Source organism: Spermophilus citellus (assembly GCF_964194105.1).
Source record: "Spermophilus citellus genome assembly, contig: SCAFFOLD_61, whole genome shotgun sequence".
Classification (NCBI taxonomy): Eukaryota; Metazoa; Chordata; class Mammalia; order Rodentia; family Sciuridae; genus Spermophilus; species Spermophilus citellus.
The window spans coordinates 456,657-467,455 of record NW_027672724.1 but is presented as its reverse complement, the minus strand read 5'-3'; the positions used below and the strand labels follow the sequence as shown (position 1 = coordinate 467,455).

At 39.9% G+C, this 10,799-nt stretch overlaps 1 pseudogene across 1 annotated transcript; it reads left to right on the top strand.

Moving 5' to 3' along the window:
* The first annotated feature begins 8,705 nt into the window (after nucleotides 1–8,705).
* On the top strand, nucleotides 8,706–9,937 carry LOC308640709 (GTPase NRas-like; annotated as a pseudogene). Its single transcript has one exon. The product of its transcript is annotated as a GTPase NRas-like (transcript).
* Nucleotides 9,938–10,799: the final 862 nt, after the last annotated feature.

Here is a 10,799-nt window from a genome sequence, read left to right as displayed (position 1 = left end):
TAGACCTAACTCTAACCCTAAATCTAGCCCTAATCATAATGCTAGTTCTTACACTAGTCATAGCCCTAATTTAACCCTAAACTAATCTAAAACCTAGCCCTATTCTGAGCCCTAACCCTAGCTTTAACCCTGACCCTATCCTTAACTCTAAAACTATTACCTAAACCTAACCTGAACCCTAAACCTAACAATATCCATTACCCTAACACTAAACCTACCCCTAATGCTAATTTGAGCCCTAAACCTAAATCTTAACCTAAACAAACCCCAACCCTTTTCCTGACCCTAATAATACCCCTATCTAAAACTGAACCTAACCTTTAACATAACCGTTGCACTATTCCTAACCATAAAATTAACCCTAAAACTATCCCTAACCATAATACTAGACCTGACCTTAGCCCTAATCCTAATGCTAGACCTAACCATAACAAAAACCGTAGCCCTAATCCTGGCCATAAACTTAGCCTTAATCCTAACCCTAACCCAAAACTAGCCTTAACCCTAAGTTGAACCTTCACCCTAAGCCTAAACCTAGCTATAACATCATACCATACCCTAACTATAATCCTTACCCTAGCCCTAAACCAAGGCCTAGCCCTAATACTAAACTTAGCTCTAATCATATTCCTAATTTAGCCCTAATCCTAAACCTTACCATATCCCTAGCCCTAAGACTAACTCTAATTCTCACCCTAGCCCTATCCCTAGTTCTAAACTTATCCCTTTCTATAAGCCAAAGCCCAGCCCTAACCCTAGCCCAAACCTAGCCCTAAACTTAGGCCTAGCCATAAACCTAGATGTAACTCTAACTCTAAATCTAACCCTAACCCTAAACCTAAACCTCACCCTAACAGGAGCCCTAACCCTAATGCTAATTTGAAAACTTGCCCTAAGCATAGCCATATCCCTCAAACAAAACTTAGCTATAGCCCTAAATCTAACCCTTAACCTAAACCAAATTTTAATGCTACACCTAGCCCTAACCCTAACCCTACAACTAATATTGACCCTGACTCTGAACCTAAAACTGACCCTAGCTCTAAGTATCACCTTAACCCTAAACCTAAACCAAACACTAGACCTAGCCCTAACCCTAAACAGAAAACTAGCCCTAATCGTAAAACCAGTTCTTACATTAGCCATAGCTCTAACCCTAACACAAAACCTAGCCCTCTGAGCCCTAACTCTAGCTTTAACCCTAGCCCTAATCCTAACCCTAACCCTAGCTCTAAACTTATCCCTTACTTTAAGGCAAACCCTCACCCTAATGCTACCCTAGTTCTAACCATAATCGTTAGCCTGCCCCAAACTTTAACTCTATTACTAGTCCTAACCCTAGACCTCATTCTATCTCTAACCCTAACCCAAAGTCTAACCCTAACCCTGACCCTTATCCTGACCCTAACACTAACCCTAGGAAAAAGCCTGACCCTAATCCTAAACCAAACCCTAACACTAGCCCTACCGCTAAACCTATATCTAAATCTAAGTGTAACACTAGCACTAGACATAAACTTAATCCTAAATATAGCCATTACTCTAGCCATAGCCTTGAACAAAAACCTAGCCCTAGCCCTAACAATAACCATTAACCTAACACAAAGACTAACCCTACCCCTAGACCTAAACCTAGTTCTAATTCTGGCCCTAATGCTAAATCCAGTACTAACCTGAATACTGACCCCTACTCTAACATAAACCCTAGCTCTAAATCTTATCTTAACCCGAAACCTAATGCTAACACAGGATTTATCCATAACCCTAACCCTCAAACTAGCCATAACCATAACCCTAGCACTTACATTACCCATAGCCCTAATGCTAGCCATAAACCTCACATTAAAACATAGCCCTAAACCTAGCCCAAAGCATAAACCTAACATTAACCTAACCAAACCCTACCTTAATACTTGCCATAGACCTTACCCTAGCTCAAACTCCAACTCTTACCCTATGCCTAACCCTAGCCCTAACCCTAACCCTAATCCTAGCCCAAATCCTAACTGTAACCATAGCCCAAATCCTAGATCTATCTTTATCTATTACTTTAAACATAACCCTAACCATAATGCTAACCCTCGCCCTAACCCTAACCCTAACCCTAACCATAGTCATGACTCTAACCCTAAACCTCACATTAGCCCTAAACCTAGCTCAAACCCTAACCCTAACACCAACCCTAAGCCTAACCCTAATTCTAGCCCTAATCCTAACCTTAACCCAATCACTAACACTAGCAATAACCCTATTCATTACCCTAAACATAAGCCTAACCAAATGTTAACATTAGGCCTAAACTTAACCCTATGCCTAAATTTAACCCTATACATTACTCTAAACCTAAACTGAACCCTAAACCTAACCCTATCCATTATTCTAACCCGAACCCTAACCCTAACGCTAATTCAAGCCCGTACCATAAACCTTAACTCAAACCAACCCTAACCCGGACTCTGATCCTAATAAAATACCTAGCTCTAAACCTGACTCCTACCCTAAATGTAGCCATTATATTAGACCTAGCCATAAAATAACCCCTAAAACTATCCCTAATTTAACCCTAGACCTGATATTAGCCCTATCCCTAACCTTAGCCCTAACCCTAACACAATCCCTAGCCCTCATCCTATACTTAAACCTATCCTTAATTCTAACCAGAACCCTCAAACTAGCCCTATCCCTAATTTTAACCCTTTTCCTAGCCCTGAACCAAGCTATATAACCCCATCCTTGCCCCTAAATCTAACCCTAATCCTAGCCCTAACCATGGGCCTAACCCTAACACTTATCCTAGTGCTAATCCTAGCCCTAATTTGGCCCTAACCCTAACCCTAGCCCTAAGAATACCTCTAACTCTCAACCCTAGCCCTATTTCTATTTCTAACCCTATCCATTACTGAAACCCTCACACTAGCCCAAACCTTAGCCCCAACCCTACCCATAGCCCTAACCCTAGATCTAACCATAACCCTAAACTTAAGCCTAAACCTCACCCCACCACTAGCCCTAACACTATTTCTAATCCTAAAACTAGCCATAACCCTAGCTCTATCCCTAAAAAAAAAAACTGAGCCTTTGCTCTAACCCTAATATATATATACATATATATATATATATATATATATATATATATATATATATATATATATATATATATCAAACCCTACCATTATAACTAGTAATAACCCTAACTCTAATTCAAGTACTAGGCCTAAAATTAACCCTGACCCAACTTTTATCAAAACACTAACCCTAGCTCTATATATCACCCTAACCCTAAGGCTAATACTAACACAATACAGAGCCCAAACCAGAACCCTAAAACTAACCCTAATCGTAACCCTATTTCTTATATTGGAAATAGCTCTAACCCTAACACAAAAAATAGCCCTAATCTGAGTCCTAACTAGATTTAACCCTACCCTAAACCTAAACCTAACCCTAAATGTAGTCCTAACCCTAGCTCTAACCCCATCCCTTGCACTAAGCCAAAACCTATGAATAATTCTAAACCTAGTCCTAATCCTAATACTTAGCCTAAACCAAACACAAACCCTATTACTAGTCCTAACCCTAGCCCTCATTCTGGCTCTAACCCTAACCCAAATCCTAACTCTAAACTTCACCCTTATTCTGACCCTAACTCTAATTATAAGTCTAAACCTGACCCTAACCCTATACCAAAACCTGAAACTAGCCTTATCAGTAACCTTATACCTAAACCTAACCCTAACACTAGTTCTAGACGTAAACCTAATCCTAAATATAAGGATAACTCTAGCCCTAGACCTAAACAAAAACTTAGTCCTAGTCCTAACAATAACCACTAACCTAAAACAAACACTACACTTACCCCTATACCTAACCCTCGTCCTAATTCTGGGTTTTACCCTAACCCTAACACTTACTTGAACACTGACCCTGAAACTAACACTAAACCTAGCTCTAAACCTGACCCTAAACCAAAATCTAAATTTAATACTAGACCTAGCCATAGCCCTAACCCTAAACTAGCCCTAATTAGAACCCTAGATCTGACATTAACCATAGCACTAACCCTAGGCCCTAAACCTAACACCAAACCTAACCTGAATCCAAGGACTAAACCTACCCTAAACATAATCCTCACCCTAACCCTAGCCGTAAATCTAAAACTAAACCTCACCTTAGTCCTAACCCTAGCTCAAAGCCTAACCCTTAGCCTAAACATAACCCTAGGTCTATCCCTAACCATAACCCTAACCCTAGCCCTAATCCTAATGTTAACCCTAGCCCTAACCCTAGCTCTAACCCTAGATATTACCTTGACTTTACCATAACCCTAATGATAACCCTAGCCCTAACCCTAATCAAAACTCTAATACAAACCATAAACCTAAACCTAGACCTAACCCTAAACCTAACCCTTGCTGTAACCCTAACCCTAACTCAAACCCTAATCCTTACCCTAAACACAACAGTAAACCTAGCCCTAAAACTAAACTTAACCCTAAATCTAACCTTAACACCAAAGGTAACCTTACATCTGACCCAATATATTACCCTAATCCTAACCCTAAACCTAATGAAAACCCTAGTCCTAACCCTAAACATAACTGTGACCATAACCATAATCCTAACCCTATACCTAACACTAAACCTAACCCTCAACCTAGGACTAACCCTAACCTTTACCCTAACCCTAACCCTAACCCTACCCTAAGCTGCGGTTACTAGCCATAACCCAAACCCTAAGCCTAACTCTAGACCTAATCTTAACAATAACCTTAGCCCTAAACCTAGCTCTAACCGTAGACATTAGCCTTGTGACAACCCTAATCCTAATGCTAACCCTAGGCCTCACCCTAACCGTTTTGCTAACCTAAAACTTCTCCATTCCCCTAAACCTACCCTGAACCCTAACTTAACCCTATCCATTACTCTAACCCTAACCATAATGCTTATTTGAGCCCTATCCTTAAACATTGAACTAAACCAAACCCTAACCCTGATCCTGACCCTAAAATTGTACCTAGATCTAAACCTGACTCTTACCCTAAGCCTTACACTTACACTAGACCTAGACACAAACCTAACCCTAAGTCTACCCCTAACTGTAACACTAGACATGACATTAGTCCTAGCCCTAATTCTAGAACTAAACCTACAACAAACCCTAGCACTCATTCTAGCCCTAAACCTAGCCTGAATCATATCATTAACCCTATCCCTATCCCTAACTCTAATTCTAACCCTAACCCTATCTCTAAACCTAGCTATAATGCCATCCCTTACCCTAAAGATAACCATAACTCTAGTCCTAATGTTAGGCCTATGCTCAACACTAAATCTAGCCCTAATCCTATCCCTAATTTAGCCCTATTCCTAAAACTAACCATAACCCTAGCTTTATAACTAACTCTAACTCTCATTCTAGCCCTATCACTATTTCTACACCTATCCATAACTATAATCCTAACCCTAGCCCTAACACTTGCCCTATCCTTAGACCTAGCCTGAACCCTAGATCTAATGCTAACTTCAAATCTAACCCTAACCTTAAGCATAGCCTAACACTAACACTAGTCCTAACCCTAATGCTAATCATAAAACTAGTGCTAACCCTAAACCTAGGACTAAAACCAAATTGAGCAATAACCCTAACCTTAAACCTTAACTTAAACCAAACCCTGACACTACATCTAGACCTAACCCTAGGCCTAATTGGAGTCCTAACCCTGACCTTAAAACTTACCCTGACCCTGACTCATATCCTAACAGTCACCCTAGCTCTAGACACCATGCTAAACTTAAACAAAACCCTAACAGTAACCCGAGCCTTAATTTATGTCATAACCCTAACCTTAAAACTATCCCTGACCCTAACTCATATCCTAACAGTCACCCTACCTCTAAACACAACCCTCATCTTAAACTGAACCGTAACAGTAACCCTAGCCTTTATTTGAGTCCTAACCCTAACCCTAAAACAAACTCTGATTCTTACTTAGATAGTAACAATCACCCTAGCTCTAAATATTACACTTACACTTACACCTACCCCTAACCCTTACCCTAAAAATAACCCTAATTGTAACCCTAGTTTTTACATTAGCTGTCTACTTAGCCCTAACACAAAAACTATCCCTAATCTGAGACCAAAACCTAGATTTAACCCTAACCCTAATCCTAACCCTAGCCCTAACCCTAGCTCTAAAGCTATCACTTACCCTAAGCCAAACACTAACACTAATGGTAACCCTAGACCTATCCCTAATCTTTAGGCTAACCAAAATCTTAACCCTATTAATAGTCCTAAACCAAGCCATCACTCTAGCTATAACTCTATCCCAAACCCTAATACTAACCTTGACCCTATTCTGATCCTATCACTAACCCGAGGTCCAAACCTGACCCTAACCATAGACCAAACCCTAACACTAGCCCTAGACCTAAACGTAATACTAAATCTAGACTTAACTCTAGCACTAGACCTAACCCAAACCTAGCCTTATCCAAACAATAACCCTGAACCTAACCCAAACACTAACTCTATCCCTAGACCTAAACCTAGTCCTAATTCCTAAACCTAGCCCTAGACCTAAAACAAACTGAAACATAGCCCTAACCCTAACCCTTAACCTAAACCAAATGCTAACCCTAACCCTAGCCCTAATTTGAGTTTTAATCCTAACCCTAAAACTAACCCTGACCCTGACTCTGACCATAACACTAACCCTAGTTCTAAACATAATCCTAACCATAAACCTAAACCCAACACTAGACAGTCCTAACCCTAACCCTAAATTTAGCCCTAAACATAACCCTGGTACTTACATTAGCCATAATCCTAACTCTAGCACTAACTTAACACAAAATCTAGACTTAATCTGAGCCATAACTCAAGTTTTAAACCTAATCCTAACCCTAAACCTAGCCCTACTCATAAATATAACCCTAGCCCTAACCCTAGCTCTAATGCTATCCATTGCCATAAACAGAACCCTAACTCTAATGCTAAACCTAGTCATGAACCTAACACTATTCCTAATCCTAACCCTATCCATTACAATAATCCAAACCTAGACTCTACACCTCACCCTATATTAACCTAACACTAACCCTAATGCTAATTTAAGCCCGAAATTTAAAACTTAACCTATCCCAAACACTAACCCAGACCCTAACTGTACAAATAGTCCTAGCTCTAACCCTGACCCTAATCCTAAAACAAATCCTTACACTACATGTAGCCATAAACCTAAAACTAACATTATCTTTAACCATAACCCAACACCTGATATTAGCCCTAGCCCTAATCCTAGCCCTGAACCTAAAACAAACCCTTGCCTTAATCCTAGCCCTAATCATAACCCTTAACTTAACCATAGCCCTAACCTAACTCTAACCCTCACCTCCCACTAAACTTAGCTATAACATCATCCCTTATGCTAAAATTAATCCTAACCCTAACCCTAACACTAGACCTAAGCTGAACACTAACCCAGCCCTAATCCTAGCCCTAATTTAACCCTATCCCTAATTCTAACACTAACCATCGCCCTAAGACTAACTTTAACTCTCACACTAACCCTATCCCTAGTTCTAACCACATCCCTTAACTTAACCCTAACCCTAGTCCTAAACATAGCCATGAACCTAGCCATAACACTTGCCTAATCTTTATTCTTAGTCCTAACCCTAGATCGAATTCTAACTCTAACTCTAACACTAACCCTAAGCCTAAGCCTAATATTAACACTAGCACTAACCATAACACTAATATGAAACTAGTTATATGCCTAACCTTAGCAGTAAAACAAAATCGAGTAATAGCCCTAACACTAAACCTTAACTTAAACCAAATCCTAATACTACACCTAGATCTAATTCTACCCCTAATTTGAGTCTTTACCTTAACCTTAATACTAACCCTGACCCTGACTCATATCCTAACACTCACCCTAGCTCTAAACACCACCCAAACCTTAAGCCAAACCATTAAAGTAACCCTAGACTTATTCAGAGTCCTAACCCTAACTCTAAAACTAACTCTGACCCTCACTGTTAAACTAACACTAACATTCGCTCTAAATATCACCCTAACCTTAAACCTAATCCTAACACTAGAGGATTAAGCCCTAACCATAAACCGAAAATTCACCTTAATTGTAACCCTAGTTCTTATATTAGCAGTTGCCTAACCCTAAACCTAACACAAAAATAGCCCTAATCCGATCCTTAAACCTAGATTTAACCCTAACCCTTGCCCTAATCCAAACCCTAACCCTAGCTCTAACTCTATCCCTTACCCTACGCCAAACCCTAACGCTAAAGCTAACTCTAATTCTTAACCTAACACAAACCCTAACCCTATTACTAGTCCTAACCCTAGCACTCATTCTAGCTCTAACAATAACCCAAACCCTAACCATAACCCTGACTCTTAATCTGACCTTAACACTAATCATAGGCCTAAACCTGAACCTAACCCTAAACTGAACCCTAACAGTAGCCTGTCTGGTAAATTTATACCTAAAACTAACCTTAACACTAGCCCTAGACCTAAACCTAATCCTAAATCTAGCCATAACTCAAACCCTAGACCTAATGAAAAACCTAGACATAACCCTTAAAATAACCCTTAGCCTAAGCCAAACACTAACTCTTCCCCTAGACCTAATTCTGCCTTTTATTCTAACCATAAGACTAACCAGCGCTCCCTGGTGGGGGCTGTTCATGGCGGTTCCGGGGTCTCTAGCATTTTTCCCGGTGGACGTCCTAAATCCGTCTGAAGCGGGGGCAGCGGAGCTTGAGGTTCTTGCTGGTGTGAAATGACCGAGTACAAACTGGTGGTGGTTGGAGCAGGTGGTGTTGGGAAAAGCGCACTGACAATTCAGCTAATACAGAACCATTTTGTGGATGAATATGATCCCACCATAGAGGATTCTTACCGAAAACAGATGGTAATAGATGGTGAAACCTGTCTATTGGACATACTGGATACAGCTGGACAAGAGGAGTACAGTGCCATGAGAGACCAATACATGAGGACAGGCGAAGGCTTCCTCTGTGTATTTGCCATCAATAATAGCAAATATTTGCAGATATTAACCTCTACAGGGAGCAGATTAAGCGAGTAAAAGACTCAGACGATGTACCTATGGTGCTGGTAGGAAACAAGTGTGATTTGCCAACAAGAACAGTTGACACAAAACAAGCCCATGAATTGGCCAAGAGTTATGGAATTCCGTTCATTGAAACCTCAGCCAAGACCAGACAGGGTGTTGAAGATGCTTTTTACACACTCGTAAGAGAAATATGCCAGTACCGAATGAAAAAACTCAACAGCAGTGATGATGGAACTCAAGGTTGTATGGGGTTGCCATGTGTGGTGATGTAACAAGTTATTTACAAAGTTCTGTCATCAAAAAAAGAGCCACTTTCAAGCTGCACTGATACCCTGGTCCTGACTCCCTGGAGGAGAAGTATCCCTGTTGCTCTCTTCATCTCAGAGAAGCTCCTGCTACTTCCCCAGCTCTCAGTAGATGAACACAACAGTCTCTGCTTGAGAATTTCTCAGAATAACTACCTCCTCACTTGGTTGTCTGACCAGAGAAATGCATCTCTTTTTATTCCCTAATAGTTTTCCACCCTGTGTTCTCCCCTTAGAAACAAACACACCTCCACCACCCATGTTTTTCATCAAAAGCCAATTCATGCTCTGAAACAGAGAACCAAACTAGACATGAAATTCTGTTGAAAACAGTTCCTTGAGCGCTAAAGTAGCAACTGCTGGTGATTTTTTTTTTCTTATTTCTTTTTACTGTTGAACTTGGACCTATTTTAGCTTTTGGAGAAATGTCATGAATTAATGTTTTGCCAAGAATATAATTAATGTTGCAGATTGGTTTATTTGTAATGTTATCAACTATAGTCTATAAACGGGCATCTGCACTGTATTCATAAATACTAAAGCGAATGCTAACTTTCAAGTTGATCCTAGTCTTCTCAACTTTCATGAAATTAAATCCACCTTTCACAACAAAGTGCCTTTTTCCTAGAAGTGATTTGTAGACTTTCTTTATAATACTTCACTGGAATAGATGTGTCAAAAACCATTATACCTGAAAATGAATATCTATGACCCATCTACCTTTAAGGAAAAGATATACAATAGCAGATGCCATTGTTTATGTATGTGAAGATGGTTTTCCAGAAGCCTATTTTGGAGCTTTCCCTGGGGAAAAATGAAACTGGAAGCAATTATGGATAATTTTACTTAATTTTTATCTTGTCTCCACTTTTTTGGTAGGTTACTACCTATAAACGTATGTAATTTGTTTCTTTTAGCTTATTGATAATATCATGTTCAATGAACTTCCATTTATATTCATATTTGGGTCATACCAGAAAGCTCTACATTTGCAGTTATTCAAATATTATAACAATTTGGTGTGATGTTATTTTATAGCTATAATCAGTGATTTTCAAACCTCAAATATAGTATGTTAATAGATTACATTTTCACTGCATATCATAGTCTCTTAGTGATGTATGTAACTGCCCTCAATCCCCTTCTCACTCTACTCTCTGCCCCTCACCCCACAGCAATAGGGGCTTGATTAATTATTTCAGTTGAGTAAAGCATGGTGCTAATGGACCGGGGTCACAGTTTCTAAACTTGAACAAGCCAGGTAGCATCATGCAGAGAAAAATTCCACATTTGCTCCCTGCACCAGTAACTCCAGCCAGTAGTTCTGTTGGATGCCTGCTGTTAACCCTGCAAGAAAAGAAGAGGTTAATAAGCATGAATC